The following is a 5,468-nucleotide window of genomic DNA, read 5'->3' on the forward strand; positions in this document are numbered from 1 at the left end:
AGCTCATAATCAGTACACACACACACACACACACACACACACACACACACAGAGGGTGCCAAAAAATGTATACATTTAAGAGATAACATCTCTTAAAATGTGTCTATGTCTTTTTGGCACCCCCAATATATATACCTTTTTTGGCATATATATATATGGTCAAATAAGTCAACCACAATGTAGTTTAATGTTATAGTAAAGCTAGGTCCACAAAGCTATGAAGGCCTGTGAGGGGGGGAAACATTCAAGTTCTGTCTGACTGTAGAAAGAGCCATCACGTGGGAAGTGATCTATTGAAGCTGAGCCTCGAAGCCTGAGCAGAAGGTAGTAGAGAAAGTAAGAGGGTGTTCCGTGTGGCATGAAAGCATGTGGCTTGCTTGGGGAGTTGTAGGCTGGTGAGTGAGGCACATGAAAGAGAAAGTGTAGAGATGGGACAGGTAGGGACAGGAAGAACCAGGAAGAGCATGGTGTGGCACCCATAGGGGTGTGGACTTCTTCCAGGAGAGCTTGCTGTTGGAGAGTAACAAGATCTAGTCTGTTTTAGAAAGAGCTCCAGCAGGAGTGTAACCTGGATTGGGTGAAAAAGGACAGTTCAGCAGCCTGGAATCCGGCGAGTTGGAAAATTACAACTGTCTTCAGTTCCTTGTCTTCTCTCTCTGGAAAATGTGCAGCCAGCCCCCTGGACCACCAGGAAAGGTGGCATTGTCGTAGATCAGAAGAAGCTCTGGCTCCTTCCGCAGGGAGCCCGTGGGGCATATGTCATGGGGATTTAGACAAATCACCACTTGCCTGCTCATGATGGATTTCCCCCCTGGCCCACACTCCTGGTTTAGAAAGAGCCTTAGTCACCAAGTGGAAATGGCTCGGTGAATGCCAGCGTCCGGCCCACTACGGCAGGGGTTGGCTGGCTGGTGGTTTAAGGCTTTTGCCTGGAGCCTGGGTCTCCAGGACTGGCTGGGAGGCCGGACTCTCCACTATGCAAAGCTGGGCCTGCAGGACCACTGCAGAGCGGCAGGAACCTTGGTGAAATGTGAAATTTCCGTTGGCCGCCTGCCACTGTTCCCACTGCAAGCTGACACTCCACCCTAAGGCAGGATGCCCTACCCTGTGGAGCAGTTGGATGTGATAAATACATTTGTTTTTGAATTAGACCCTTTCCTGGCACTGGGGGGAAATGTATCTGCAGCCAGCCTGGCCTGACTGCCCCCCATGCCTCCTTGCAGCCTACTCTCTGGCACAGCCCGGAGCTCTGGTGAATGATTACACGGGCTTGCTTGAACCCCAACCACCAACGACAAGGCACTGAGATGAAGGTTCCTCTGAGAGTTTATCAACATCAAAGATACCCTAATCACACCGCTCCAATAAGCAAACCAAGGCTGGCCCTGTGCTTATCTCCCTTATTATGGCAATACGCTCTGCTTATCTCAACACTACACACTATGAGTGGCAGGAAGTCAGATCACCCTGAGGTGCTGTGACGATGGAAGCGGGGCACTTACCCAGGTGGTGAAGCAGCATTTATTTCACTTTTCACCTGCTTATCAAAGTTGAGCAATTTTTTTAGTGCTCCAAAGGCTTTTGTGAACTCCAAGCGCCAGGTGCAGCCCTGGTAACAGGATGCCCTTGGCAGGAGTGGGATGGCCAGGAGAGACGGGGCGGGGCTCTCTGGCTGCCCCCCAGGCCGCTGCGCCCTGCTCTGTGATCGTCCTTGTGCAACACACCCGTGGACAGATACCTGCTGGCCACCTATATGTGGCAAACACTGGGCTTCTTCTGTGAGCAAGCAATTGTGGTTTTCATTTAAGCTGCGCTGCATAGTCATAACTAACCAGGAATTTGTTTGGATAGCCAATTCTCTTTGGTTGATTGTTGGCTAATTTATTAAGAGGGAGAAATTAAGGTATTGAAAATCATTTGTTCTTTATCGTCCCAAGCTGGTAAGATATGTTATCCTCTGATAAAAAACAAAACCCAAAAGTCTGCCCTTAGTTTTCTAAGTCATGGGTGTTCTGTTGAAGTATAACCTACAGAGGGTCTGAGGGCCACGGATTTGCTGAATCAACAAACAGTGTGACATTGCAGTTAAGAACATTCTGTCTGAAGACACAGCCACTAGGTCAGACCCTCCCAAGGCTGTGTGACTCTGGGCATGTTACTCTACCTTCTCTAAGTTCAGTTTCTTCATCTGTAAAAGGGAGACATAAATAGTACCTACCTCATAAGGCCATTGTAAAGATTAAAAAGGAAATCCAGGTAAAGGTATTGAATAAATATTCAGTAATATTAAGTGCCTACACTGTGCCAGACATAGATGAGTAGAATATAGCCCTATCTAGAGGCCTACCAAGTCTAATAGGGGAAGCAGATACTGACACATATACTAAGCATGGAAATATAGGCATGTAAAAAGTGCATGAATACTCAGGATTATTCATTGGGTAATCAAGGAAAACATCATAGAGGAGGCAGCCTCTAACTGAACACCAATGTATGATTAGGAGTTCAACAGGTAGACAAAGATAGGGAGGAATATTTTGGATAGCACCAGCAGCTTGTACAAAGAGCATCAAGAAAGGGCATGGCCCAATCAGAGAACCATAGGAGTTATTAAAAAATTATTTTTTTAAAAGGATAAAACCGTGACTCTCATAGAATTATAAACTCAGCGTCTGTCAAAAGTTTTATTTAAGTCATTAAATAATGAGGAAACCAGTAAAATGTTACAAATGGTTCAAAGGAGAATTCAAAGAACACTCATATGTAAGTGATCAGAAATGTTAAAAAGAATTTACAAATAGAAGCAAAACTGGCTAATATCCACAGGGCAATAATCTACTGCATCTCCGAGAACACAATTTGCACTTGTATGGCCAAGAATCATTTGCATTACTTTCACTACTGCACAACTTACAGAAATAAAATAGCCTACAACTTATAGAAATAAAAGAGCTCAAAGGCAAAGAAAGATGAAAATAACCCTGTAGGGTACACTGGACTGAATAGAACAACTAGTAATCCTTTTTTGGACTATTTGAAAAAAATTCACAATTTTCTCTGGCGGAGTGGGTTAGTTTTATTGGGAACCAGAGGGGTGGGTGGGGAATGGATGAGAGGGAGATGAGGTCTGAAGTGTTGGCAGGGACTAAATCACAAAGAACTTGGACCGTCATGCCGGGGAGCCTGAATTTTACTCGATAGCCGCATTGTCAGAGACAGATTGTGGGAGACTAAGGCTGGAAGACTGGCCTCTGGGAAGAAGTGGGGAGTTCCTGCACCAAGGCGGTGAGAACAGAGATGGAGGCAGGGGACTGAACTGGATATGAGCTAAAGGGACCTCTGGGGGTGACTCAGGTTTCAGGAAGACAGACGTGATGAAGTAATCGGAAGAGGATGTGAGGGAAGAGCTCTTCTGTATGTACACCCAAGGTGATGTTTTCTTGGGAGACCTTCATTGTATCAGTTGGAAATGTGAATCGTTGGCTCTGACTTGATTTCTCGGTTATAGAGGAGAAACTTTCCTACAGATAGCTTTCTTGGGAGAGATTGCACACCTTCATTTTCCTCTCTCGTTGTTCGAAATACTCTGATTCCCAAGACATAGTTTAGACACATCTTGTGAATCAGTTTCTCCCCCTAACCTGTTTGGATCCCTTGATTCTGTCAAGGGATGTTCATTTTGCTGATTTCTCTTGGGATGCCCCTGTACTGTACCATCCTATCTCCATCCATTTTCCTCCCTCTCCCTCTGCCCCAATGGAAGGCTGACTTTTCTGATTTGCCTCCCTTGTCTTCCGCCTTCCGGTTGGGTTTGGTGCCTGGAGAATGGGTTGAGAAAGAGGTCGGAGTATTTATTTCTCCAGCATCCTTCCTGCTTTGGTGCGGTTTTGGCACTGCTTTGTCCGTCTATGACAAAAGCCATTCCTGGGCTTCAGCTCTCAACCAGGCTCTCCAATACCTTCTCTTCCCTTTGCCTCTCCAAGCCTAAGAGCGTGTTGTGAGTTAAGTTGTATGCCTCTACCCTCCAATTCCTACTTTTCAGTCCTAACCCCCAGTACCTCAGAGTGTGACCTTACTTGGAATAGGGTCATTCCAGATACAATTAGTTAGATTAAGATGAGGTCATACTGGAGTAGGGTGAGCCCCTGATCCAATATGGCTGGTGTCCTTATAAAAAGGGGAAATTTGAACACAGACATGTACACAGAGAGAACGCCATGGGAAGATTGGACTTATGTTGCCACAAGCCAAGGAACTACCAGAATCTAGGAGAGAGACCAGCAACAGATTCTTTGCTAGAGACTTTAAAGGAAGCATGGCCTTGATTTCAGACTTCTGGGCTCCAGAACTGTGAGAGAATAAATTGCTATTGTTTAAGCTACCCAATTTGTGGTACATTTTTATGGCAGTCCTAGCAAACGGTTATAGGTTGGTAACAGCTTTCTGCTATTGCTAGTTCCTTAACCCTACCCACACGTCAACACAAACAAACAAACAAACATGGTCCCTTCACTAAAAAGTCTCTTCAGAACTCCCAGTTGAGTGACTTGTCTATTTCTGGCCAGGACAATGACCATCGATTCACTATTGTGCAATAGGTGTTACTTCCCCTTTCCCCCATGCCTTCCCTCATGAGAAATGTTATATTCCTGGTCTTTCTATGCTCTTCAGAGTTGTTTTGTATTGGGCTTGTTGTTTATGGCCAACTTGGCAGTATTATTGTGGGAAGCGATTTGAATTTTCTTAGGCCGCTACTTCTGTAAATGGCAGCATGCCAGAGGAAAAGGTGGTCGCAAGAAACACACGCACAGCTTTGTTGGTGTTTTACATGGTGGTCAGACTTTTGAATGTTACTGCCTACAATCTGGGGACTTGCTTGGCATTCCTCATGCTTCCCTTTCCATATGACATCCCATCCATGTAGGGGTCTTCACCTTAAACTCCAGGAAAAACAACATTAGACCAAAATAGACACATTTGTTTGTGTCAAACGCTCGTGTAGTAGAAGGGTTTGTTGTGTGCTGTGAAGTGCTCCATATACCCCATCTGGCCCTGCAGATGGAAACACAAATGTCTCTTTATCCCAACAGCCCTTTCCTCTCTTCTTCATGCGAATGTCTGAACAAAGGTTAGCCTGTATTCTTTGGCTGGGTTTCCAGATTTCTCCTCTTACCAGCACAATGAAAAGATCTCTTCTTAGCCTAGTAGTCTTATTTATTTTCTCCAGTCAAGACAAGACACATCATCAGTTATTATCAGGGGTGATAATGTGACACTAAAGGAAGGTCATACAGATGGCAAATGTCCATACTGTTAATTTTCTCAGACTTCAAATACCAGCATCTGTTCTTTTCAATGTGAGAGGCGCTCCTGTATTGAAAAGCCTGTTTGATTTATCCCATCCTGGAACTTTCTTTTCACAGAATGTTGAACCAAACAGGTGACTCTCTGGTGGTCTGTGAATCGTC

The sequence above is a fragment of the Rhinolophus sinicus genome, chromosome 17 (assembly GCF_057876585.1).
Source record: "Rhinolophus sinicus isolate RSI-liver-muscle chromosome 17, RSI-T2T, whole genome shotgun sequence".
Taxonomy (NCBI): Eukaryota; Metazoa; Chordata; class Mammalia; order Chiroptera; family Rhinolophidae; genus Rhinolophus; species Rhinolophus sinicus.